Source organism: Dasypus novemcinctus, chromosome X (assembly GCF_030445035.2).
Source record: "Dasypus novemcinctus isolate mDasNov1 chromosome X, mDasNov1.1.hap2, whole genome shotgun sequence".
NCBI classification, from domain to species: Eukaryota; Metazoa; Chordata; class Mammalia; order Cingulata; family Dasypodidae; genus Dasypus; species Dasypus novemcinctus.
Window position 1 is genome coordinate 58,521,909 of NC_080704.1, and position 12,208 is coordinate 58,534,116.

Here is a 12,208-nt window from a genome sequence, read left to right on the forward strand (position 1 = left end):
TAAATTGTTCACAATTGCGTGCTTGAAAATAGTCTCTACTAAACATTTAGCATGTCCATAAGCACAGGTCAAAAGCTTTAAACTTTGCTGCATGGTCGGTCCAAACTGCCTAAGCTGATTTCCTATGGCAAAGATGATTAAGTGGTTGGCAAGTCAGTTATATGCAGGAAGGATAAAGGAACTTCAAGGATGGTGAAACCTGGACCCAGGAATGATAGGTTAATAATGACTTTTAAGCACATAAAGAATGTAGATGGTGAGGACCAGCTGTTATCAATTTTGATTGAAAGCAGAACAAGGGAAAAGAAACTGAAATTTCAATGAGAGGGACTAATGTCAGCAAGAAGGAAGAACTTCCTGCCAAGGAAAGAAGGTAAATATTAGGCTGAGTCAATGAAGATTGTGGAATTTCCTTCTTTGGAGATGCTCTTCTGTCTGGACTATTTCTGTGTAGTCCTTCCAGGGGGTGGAAGAATGAGGGAAGAGAGGCACTCAGAAGTCCAATTCAGGTCCCTTTCAGCCCTGAGAATTCATAACATTCAAGAATCTATAACAGGGATCTCTAGAAGAGGCTTGAGAAGAAAGATTCAACAAGCAGCTTGTTGCTGATCTCAAATGTTTAGATTACTTCCACTCTTTAGTCCTTTCTATGAGCCAAGCATTTACCCTGCCTGGCCTACACAATTCCAAGAAAGAGAGACTTGCTCTTGGCTCTCCAGGGACCCTAAGCCACGCATATGGGAACAATATTTTCTGAACCCCCAAACAGGACATGGTCTGACAATTTTATTTATGGGGACAAGAGGATAGATATGTGAAATCAGACCCTCCCCAGGAAAACTGGGACGTATGGTCTCCATAACCACATATTATCTCTTTCTGAAGATCCCGACACAGGAAGGAGTTAATAAAAACTGTTCCATGTGTTTGGGGCCTGGGTTCTTTCCTTGTCTGGGGCAAGATCAGTTAGGACTGAGGAAAAGCCAGGGTTACACTAAGCCCAGTAAAAACTGAAATTCCTGCTGTACAGGTTCAAGAAAGAGATAGTATATGTGCCCTTCCTGGTCACCTCTACCCACACTCGAAAATTTATGTGCAGGCACAGCCTGGGCATGTTCCCATTTTCTCTCGACTATAAATAATACCATAAAGTTTTTGAGGGGAAGAAATGTGGTCTGGCATAAGGGGTCCAGTTCATTCATTTGTTCATTTCTTTGAGCTGTGGTTCTCAAAGTGTGGTCTCTGGGTCAGCAGCATAAGCAGAAGCATCACTGGGAAACTTGTTAGAAATGCAAATTTTCAGGCCCCACCTCAGATCTGAATCATAAACTCTGGGTGGGGTGGAGTCAGCAATCTGCTGTAATTCCTCCAGATGATTCTGATGAGCAATAAAGTATGAGCATCCCTGGATTAGAAGTCTTTATTGTGATGCTTACATTGCCAACCAGAAACAGTACCACTAACCAAAAGGATCAAAGCCTCAGGTCTGTTTGGTAGGATCAGGCAGTAGCCAGCCATCAGAATCTCTGCCAGTTCAGCCTATAATGCCCCTCACAATCCATGGATCATGGAATAAACTGAATTTTACTACTTGCCAAATTACTTGAACCTGATTTCAAGGGATAACTCAACTTGTCTACTCCAATAGGCCTTTTCTAGATAGGCCAATGGTCCTTTGGGCTTCTCAGCTAAATCCCACTCAGGCACATGTATCCCTTTGAGTGATCCGTGTATATTTAAGCCCCTAGTCCTGATGTGAGTCTCAATGAACTGACTAGAGTTTATTCTGATGACCAAGCTGGGAAAATTTTATGATTAGCGGCATTATTTTTACTTTAAAACCACAGATGAAAGAGTCCCTGCTGAAAAGAGTGGCCATTAATGCTATTCCTTAAATATTCTGACAGTAAATTACCAATAAAATAAACAATAATTTATTGTTTCACTTTAGGTAAAACTGATAAAGGAACAACCCTTCACAAATATTAGTTTATAAGTAAAAGGAATGTTTTGAGGCTAAATTTATCAGAGTGAAGGGAACTGAGATCCAGATCTTGTTATGAGCCACCAGGTTCTTCCCCAGAGCATCAGATAATGAAGGAAAAGAGATCTCAGCACTGCCTTCCAATTAGAATCATTGACATCTGGAAGGCAACAGAATTGCTGGTTCAGTTAGGGAAGCTGCAGAGCACAGTTGAAAACAAAATACATAAAGGGACTTTCCTAGGTGATGGTAATGTTCTACATATTGAGGGGGTTTGGTATCCAAAGGTGCATGCATACGTCAAACCTCACCCATTGGTATACTTAAGATTTACGCATTTCATTGTATGTACATTTTACCTCAAAAAAAAAAAAACTAATAGCATGAAACTACAGGAAATGATATGCATTCTGAAATGTTTATGGGTACCTGTGCTGATGTCCTCAATTTGCTTTGAAATGCATCCAAAGATAATAGGGATTTATGGATAGAGGGAATCATATGACTATAGACCGAAAGGAGTATAAAGCAAATTTTAAGAAAAAGAGTGAAGTTGGAGTATAGTCTATGGCAGTTCTCATATATAATTAAACCCATATTCAAAGTGCTTGATTGCTAGCTCAGTCTCTTGCTCCCTCTTACTCTCTCTCATATCTCTGGCATCTTTTTCAGCTCTTGTATAACTCACAAAAAAAAGGGGGGTCTTACCATTTGGAAAAACTCATGCCTATTCCTTGGTTTACTTTTCCATTAATTTTCTGAAAAGATGATCTCAGCTCTCTTCCCCATAATGCAGATCCCATTATTCACTCTTTGGTGTGATACATGAAGCATTCCACTTTCAAATGTAATAGCTATTGTCCTGGATTGTCTTTTATGGACCCCAGAAAATTACATTCTTAAGCTAATCCATTCCTGTGCTTATAAACACAGTGTAGATGGGACATTTTGATTAGATTCAATAAGGGACTTTGATTAGATCACTTGATTAGATTGATTTGGATTGCAATAGGTCAGTGAGGCATGACACAGGTTGGGTATTTGCCCTCTTGCTGGGTCTTTATTTTTTAGAGAAGCAGGACTTCTTTAATGAAGAATGCTATAACCAACAGTCAAGAATTAGTTCTCATATTTTAAAAAAATTACAGAAAACAATTTACAGAATTTTTTGCTAAAAGACAGTCTTCAAGTATATCCAAGAGAGACAGCAAGCACAACGCAGTACAAAAGAAGAAGGGAATATTGAATCCCAGTGCAAAACACTAAGAGAGCAAGATTAGGAAATCAGGCAGTAGCAATCGTTTCAGAAAGAATGGAATTAGGTATTTTTATTCAATCAGGAATTTTTATGGTAACTTTTTTTTAATAAGAGAAGTTATAAGTTTACACAAAAATTATGCATAATATATAGGATTCCCATAATCGCCCCACCACAGGCAACTTGCATTATTGTGGAACATTCGTTACAAATGATGAAAAAACATCATCAAAATATTACTGCTAGCTATAGTCCATATCTTACATTGGGTGTGCATTTTCTCTCACAAATCATCCTATTATTAATACCATGTATTAAGATTGTGTATTTGTTGAGTTTATATGGCTACGAGTCTCTAAAAAAGAGTCTGGAGGCTGTCAGAAGGATTGCCCTTATGCACAACTGAGCAGAGTCTAAGAGACAGATAAAGTAGATACAACCACCAGGTATTGGTTCCTTTGAGGGCTAAAGAGACTCATGGGTGCTATGGTTATGGCAGATGGGGTTAACTGCCATGTCAGATGGCCCTTCTTTGGAGCTGGTGTTTATGCGTGATGAATCTGGACTCAGATGGGATCTCTCTTCATAAGACTTTCATGCTACTGTGCTGGAGTTGTAGTTGGTGTTGGGGTTTAAGATATATTTAGGGGATCTGAATCTCTGGACTGACAATGTGATAGCCAGGCCCTGAGCCTCAACAGACTCCAGCACCTACAATCTGATTTATTGGACTCACCTCACTCAGCTAAGATGGAGTTGAAGAAGGACAACCACCACACCATGGAGCCTAGAGTGCCTACAACTGAAAGCGGGAGGATTGCATCCAGTATCCATGTGGAATCTGAGCCTCCTCTTGACATAGAGGTGCAATGGACACAACCAATGTCCACAGAGAAAAGGTGGCATTGGAGTGGGAAAAGTGGACATGGTAGCTAATGGGTATGGGGAATGGCAGGAAGAGACGAGATGTGGAGGCATCTTAGGGACTTGGAGCTTCCCTGGATGGTGCTTCAGGGGCAATCACCGGACATTGTAAATCCTCACAGGGCCCACTGGATGGAATGGGGGAGACTATGGGCCATGATGTGGACCATTGACCATGAGGTGCAGAGGTGCCCAGAGATGTACTTACCAAATGCAATGGATGTGTCATGATGATGGGAATGAGTGTTGCTGGGCGGGGAGTGGTGGGGTGGGGGTGGTGGGGTTGAATGGGTCCTCATATATTTTTTTTAATGTAATATTTTCACAAAATCAATTAAAAAAAAGATTGTGTATTTGTTATAATTCATGAGAGAATGCTCTCATATTTGTACTGTTAACTACTGTCTATCACACCATGGGTTTCACTGTTATACAGTTCCATGCCTTGTACAATCTATCTAAAGTGTACATTCAGTGGTTCTCAGATTCATTACAAAGTTGTACTATCATCACCTGTGTAGTATCAGTCACTTTTCGAACATTTTCATTTCTCTAAAAGTAAAAATCCCATATCACCTTTTAACCCCCTAATGTGGACCTTTACAATTAATTCGGTATCTACTTTGCCATTCCTGCAAAAAAATTGCAATATTACTGCTAATTATAGTCCATAAGTTACAACTGTTGTATTTTATATGGTTTTAGATTCCAGGTCCATAGGATTGATGATGATAAGTCTATTTTCATGTGCTTATTCACTCTCTGCTATGCTTCAGAGGTGAAGTGTTTATAAAGAAATTAGCCTGTTTGTTTTTTCCCAACTTACACAGATTACTTTCCAATATTTATAAATGCAATTGACGTTAGTATATTTGTCTTTTGTTTTGCAATCTTGCTTAACTCATTTTTTTCCACTGGACTAAATTTTTTTGTAAATTCTTTGAAATTTTCTTTATCAACATTGACTCCTGGAAATAAAAACAGTTTCATTTGTCATTGATTTATTATTTATTATTATTTATGCTTTTTTGTTTGTTTATGCTCCAATGCAGTGGCTAGATATTGTGAGAGTAGATATACTTGTCTTGTCCCTGATCTTAGGTGAAAGACATTCTTTCTTTCAAAAATAAGCTTGACATTATATGAAGGTTTCTGTAGAGCAACTCTGTTTGAGGCATTCTTATTGAGAACTAGTTTGCTAAGAGTTTTAATAATGAATAAGTGTTGGATTTTGTCAAATTTTTATATGTTGAGATAATCAGGCAATTATCCTTTAATCTGTTGATATGGTGAATTACACTTGAGTTTTTGAATGTCAAACCAACCTTCAATTCTTAGCATAAGTCTTACTCACATGATGTATTTTCTATTTCATATATTCCTGGCTTTGATTTGCTAATATTTTGTATTTATCTTTATGAATGGTTTGTTTTCAGTTTTCTTTTTTGTAATGTCCTTGTCTGATTTGGGTATCTTTTTCCCTCTAATCAGCTTTTATGGCTGATTCTTTAAAAAAAAAGTTTTAGATTACAGCATAATTACATCAAAAATAAAGGAGTTTCTCATACACCACACCCCGAAACCTTCTGACATTTCCCCTATTAATAACACTTAGATTAATGTGATAACATTTGTTACAATTGATGAACAAATATTGAAGCATTGCTACTAACCATGGTGTATAGTTTACATCATGGTTTACACTTTGCACCGTACAATTTTATAGGTTTTGATAAAATGTAAGTTGGCCTAGATCCATCATTGCTATATCATGCAAAACAGGTGGACTGGGGAGAGTATAAACTACAAAGTAAACCATTATCCATGTGGTATAGCAGTGTTCCAAAATGTATTTACCAAATGTAATAAATGTCCCATGATGATGAGAGGTTGTTGATTTGGGAGGAGTTGGGTAAAGGGGGTGTGGGGTATGTGGGGAACTCATATTTTTTTAATTTAACATTTTAAAAAAATAGAGAGAAAAAAAGAAAAAAAGCCCTTTGTTCCACCCATTCTTCACTCTTCCTCCCCTCAGAACCTCCAGTAAACACTATTTTATAACAATGTTACAATTTTTCCATTACTACAATAATAAGTCTACTTTGGCCCATGGTTGCATTCCCCCTTATGTTTGTTCATTCCTAAACCTTGAGGATTTGAGGATGGTGATGGGGGATATTTAGCAGTGGAAGGGAGTAATTGGTGGTGCAGCAATGTAAATGAGGTTGATTATGCTATAGTGTGGGTGTGAGTGGGGTTGGAATGGTGGGTTAGGCTACGAAAGAGTTGGAGGGATGGCTGGAGAAAGAAAAAGGTGAACTCCGGGGAGGTAGAGGACTGTGGTTGAGAATACAATTGTTGGAGTGTTCTTTTGGCAACTATGGGGGGGGAGGGTCACTGGTGCAGGGTGTCAGTGATGAGGGGATGTGTGGGGAGAGGTACACCTAGGGCATGCCTCTATGGAATATGAATGTGTTCATGTGGCCATAGGGTGTTATTTCAGTGGGTGGAAACCCACACAATAACCAACAAAATATTAAATTCTCATCCTAGGAAGTCCTGCTGCATTATCTAATAGAGTGGCAAGAATCTGTAGAGTACATAGGCAGTGACTAATAGAAGAAAAGAGAGCAATACACCATGCCCTTGATATTAATGCTTGTATTTATGAACCTTATTCTTCTAAAATTGAAAATTAGCCTAATAATATGTATTACCTAGGAGTTACCTCCTGAAGGCCTCCTTGTTGCTCAAATGTGACCTCTCTCTAAGCCAAACTCAGCAATAAACTCACTACCTTCCCCTGGCATTGGACATGACTCATGGGTAAGAGCCTCCCTGACACTGAGGGATTATTACCAAGTGCCCACCAGTGATGCATTTGGAAAAAAGACCTTGACCAAAAGCGGGAGGCTAAGAGATTTTAAAGTGAGTCAGGAAATCATTTCCAGATGTTATGCTTATGTATGTCACAGGCAGATCTCATTGACTGCCACAGTAAACAAAGCCTCAAACAGGGGTGCTCCTGAGGGCCCTAGTGACATCTGGACACTATAGGCAAGGCACACAACCCCAGGAAATCAGCACCCCATCAGTGGACCTTACTTTGGACTATATGAAACCTATATCCTGAATGTAACAGAGTTAGACTCGTTTATAATTTCTCTACACATGATTCTTTTTTTTGTCTTTATTTTTTAATTTTTTTAACGTTACATTAAAAAAATATGAGGTCTCCATACACCCCCCCCCTCACCCCACTTCTCCCCCCATAACAACAACCTCCTCTATCATCATGAGACATTCACTGCACTTGGTGAATACATCTCTGAGTACTGCTGCACCACATGGTCAATGATCCACATTATAGTTTACATTCTCCCCCAGCCCACACAGCGGGCCATGGGAGGACAGACAATGTCTAGTAATTGTCCCTGCAGTACCACCCAGGACAACTCCAAGTCCTGAAAATGCCCCCACATCACATCTCTTCTTCCCACTCCCTACCCTCAGCAGCTACCATGGCCACTTTCTCCACACCAATGCCACATTTTCTTCTATTACTAATCACAATAGTTCATGAACAGAATATCAGTAAGTCCACTCTAATCCATACTCTATTCCTCCATCCTGTGGACCTTGGAATGGTTGTGTCCATTCCACATCTATATCAAGAGGGGTCTTAGATTTCACATGAATGATGGATGCAATTCTCCTGCTTTCAGTTCACTCTTGGCTCCCTGGTGTGATGGTTGATCTTCACCTCCATGTTAGCTGAGTGGGGTAAGTCCAATAAACCAGAGAGCAGGAGTTGCAAGTCTTATACCCCTTTTATTTGAACCTATAAGTAGCACTATACCTGTTAAATAAATGCCCCATAGACTTAAATCTTCCATCTGTTTATATGCCAGGTGAGCCCTGAATATCAGCAGAGTTGCAGCTAACACCTACTCTCCAGTTTATCAGACTTGCCCAGGACAACTAACAAAAGGATGATTATGGATAACTCCCATCCCAAAAGGCAATGATTATCTACCGCTACAAGCAAAACAGTTCCTTCCATCTACCCTATTACATCTAAGCCCCCTCTCAATCAAGCAGAACATGCATCACCATCCCCAAATCCTCAAGGTTGTTTTGTTTTTCTAATCACCATTTTACCAAAAATCACAGTGGTTCACTCACATAGGAAGTGTATCCAGCAAATATTACAAGCAATTTCCAAGGTAGTCGGGTCTAGGTATGGATGTCACAACTGACTAAAAGGGACTCTGATTCCACAAGAACTGTTCTATCATCAACCTGGGCTCAGAGGAAGTTGCTTTGCATTTGCTTCAGAAGGCCGAAAATTTACCTGGAACAAGTTCATTCTAAATAATGCTACATTGCTAGTTTTAACAAGTTATGAATCATATATGGCTCCTAACAGACTCCACCATTTCCTAGGAGAAGTTTCTACTGATTACCGGGGGTTTAAATCCAAGCAAATCACTAAAGAAGAAAAACATTAATGATGTCCTAGCACTATGTAGTCTGTGTGCCTGTCATACCTGCCAAGGATGTGGGGTTGTTCTTGGCTTGGCTTCATCTCCAACAGCACTGAAGAGGACATGGGACCTCCCCCACATAGAAGGAGGTTGCCCAGAATTCTCATGCCAGCTTGGCTTCTGAAATAAACAGCACACTGTCAAGGGCTATTATTAGTACCCATGCTCCTGTTATTTCTGTGGAAATGAAAGCCTGTTTCAGTTGATGTCAAGTCTCCTCATGGTCCACCAGCAATCCTTAATCATCACAGCTGTTTGGTTAACAAATGGGTAATTTTTAGAAATGGTAGCCCAGTTTCCTTGCCCATAATTCTCCATTCCAATATTGACTGCTTGCTTTATTCTAAAGTCCACTTCTGCTTTCTTATAATACTGGTTGCTGTGCCTCCCTAGGGTGCCTTAAATTGGAACAGTTCATCCTCTTCCACCAAGTCTCTTTTCTTCAACCCCATTAATTATTCCATTTGCCTTTGGGTACTTTGGGATTCTTCTCCTCAAGCAGGGGTTGTTTGAGAACAGTGGGCTTGGAATGGGATGCCAGAATGACCTCCTGAGAAGAGTTGAGTCCCATGCTTTGCTTAGTACTCTGGCTGTCCTCCTCCAAAGCCAATCTGCTTATTGTCATGCACTTGTTCTTAACCTGCAGTTCAGAGTGACCATTAGCAGTGGCTGAACTTTCATTTTCATCTTTTCTGTCTCTTGTTTTTGAGGGCTGGTGATAGTGGTAACACCTGGTTAGGAAGTATGAGATCCTTCTGGTCCAGTTTTGAGAAAACTGCCTCAGAATCCTGTGCCTTGAAAGCTGCTTCCAGAGTCATAATTCCAATAGTGGTTGGAGCACTCTAGAGCTACCATGCAGGTTCTGAGTGGGTTTTTTTTTTTCCCGCAGGTTCTAGTGCTGGATGTTAATCTTCATTCACTGAACTTGAGGCATCAGATTCTATTTCAAACTCTTTTTTCACCATCTTGAGGAGATAGGGCTCTGTGTCACCTAGGTAGCTCTCCAGAAAAATGCAGCATCTTCTGCTGGAAGATCTCGTAAGAAAAGTTCTGGATATCAGGGTGGGCCAAGTTCTTTTCACGATAATGCTCAGGAGATCATTTCTCAACTTCTAAGTCATGGGGTCTTTGGACATATGCTTTTCCAAAAATTTTGAAGCATTTTCAAATACTTTGTTTTTTTAAATAGCTTATTTATTTATTTTTTAAAGATACATAGATCATACAAAATATTACATTAAAAACATGAGGATCCCATATACCCTCACTCTCCCCTCCCCACTCCTCCCACATCACCAAACTCTTTCATAAGGGTGGCACATTCAATGCATTTGATGAATACATTTTGGAGCACTGCTACACAACATGGATTATAGTTTACATTGTATTTTACAATCTCCCCCAGTCCATTCAGTGGATTATGGCAGGATATATGATGTCCTGCATCTATCCCTGCAGTATCATTCAGGACAACTCCATGTCCCCAAAATGCCTCCATATCACACTGTTGTAGAATTCGAGAGAGGTTCAATTATTTGCGTATAGAAAAGCCAGGACTCAGGAATGATTTTGAGAATGAAAAATGGTTTATTGATGGCCGGCTGGACTCGGGAGCTTTCTGTTTCAAACCCGAGCCCCGAACAAGAATTTTAAATTCCTTTTATACAGAGGAAGGGCTAAACAGTTCTTTGTTTCAGTGCTCAATAGGTTTGAATTAGCTTATATATTTTCCACATCCTAGGTAAGCTTTTAGCATGGACTTCATACATTCTAGATAAGCTTTTAGCACATTTGGTTTGCATCCTCCCTGAATATTTAAAGTTTATAGAGTTTGCATTGATAAACTGTTTCCTGGGACTGGAGTCATTGCCATAGTTACCAAGGGCAGGGCTGCAGCCTCTCACCATCACACACCCACAAAGCAGGACAGACAGCTTAGGTTAAGGGTATCTCTGAAGAGACAAAGAGCCTCCCACCCATAGCCCACATCAACACCTCTTCCTCCCTCTCTCTGCTCTCAGCAACTCCTGTGGCCACTGTCTCCACATCAGTGATACAGTTTCTTCCATAGCTGGAGTCACAATAATTCTATAGTAGAATATCAGTAAGTCTACTCTAATCCATATTTTATTCCTCCATCCTGAGGACCCTGGGATGGCAATGTCCACTCTGCCTCTAACTCCAGAGGGGGCTTAGATCCCACATGGCTGATGGATGGAATTCTCCTCCTTTAGTTGTAGACTCTCTCAGTTCCCTAGGGAAATTACTTGATACAAATAGTGATAGCAGCCTCCTTAACTAGTTTTCTACTAGATTCAGTCACTACCTTTGTCAGTGTAAATTCCATTTTAATATCTCCAGCACACTGATAGCTGATTCCCATTGCATGAGCAATGGGAGGAACATATCAAAGGAAGGAACATTCTAAATTTTCACCTTCTTTAATGTGTGACAGACACAGCATAACATGCAGCAGCCAGGGCATGGCATGCTCCTTCCCCAGGGGCCTAAGAATCAAAACCTCCATGATGTGCTGGATCGGTCTGAAGTCCCTGTACTACCCCAAAAGGCTCACAGGGCCTCATGTTAGTAAAACTTGAGCACCCAGCAACTGACCACCTACTTTAACTGCAACTTCCCCATGCCCTGTTCCAGGGTGCCCCCAAGCCCCGACTCTTGGCACCCCAGCCAGGCCTGGCACTGCAATGAGATTCCCGCCAGCCTGCCACACATTGCTGTTACTGCTCCAACCTCCTCCCGCCATTGCGTCCCACAACTGCGCACCCTCCCTGCTCACTGGGTAGGATAGCTTTCTTGGCTGTGATGCCACAGGGTCACATAAGTCACCCGGGCCGGAAGCAGTGCCCACCTTCCCAATTTCTGCAGTTATGACACAGTCCCATTGCTGGGTCTTGTATAAACTGAGAACACACAGAGAGACAGAAAAATGGAGCTCTGCCATTTTGACTTGGCCATGGGAGAGAGAGGACTCAAGGATTGCTAGTGGCCCAAGGTGAGGCATGATGCCCCCAAGAGGTTGGGCCCATGGAGCAGCTCAATGTTGAAAAGACAAACCATATGTCTGATGGCCCACAGCTGGACTCAGTGAGAAAACAGGGCAGCTCAGGCTGACAGAGGAGGCCCGGAAAGAGACAAGTCATATGCCTGATCACCCACAGCTAAGCTCTTGGAGACCATGAGTCTTTAGAGTAAGGCAGGGGCCTCGGCAGAGATTGGTTGGCAAATTACTTCACTACATGGAGGACACCAGGACACCAGTAGCTGACTTTGATGAGAAAGCATCTCTGATGATGCCTTGACTTGGACATTTCATGGCCTCAGAACTTTAAGAATTTTGTCTAATAAAATTCCCATTATAAAATTCAGCTCATTTCTGGTACTTTGCATTGGTAGCTCTGTGGCAAACTGACACAGTTATGCTACTCTGTAAGTGGTTGCCTCTGGCTTTTATGAATACACTAATTGGTTCAAGGC

General features: G+C 40.9%; 1 protein-coding gene and 1 pseudogene across 2 annotated transcripts in view; both read right to left on the bottom strand.

The window, feature by feature from the left end:
* SHROOM4 (shroom family member 4) overlaps window positions 1–12,208 on the bottom strand; it is a 346,941-nt gene that overhangs the window by 194,602 nt on the left and 140,131 nt on the right. The window lies entirely within an intron of this gene.
* LOC139438164 (telomeric repeat-binding factor 2-like) lies at window positions 8,912–11,477 on the bottom strand (annotated as a pseudogene).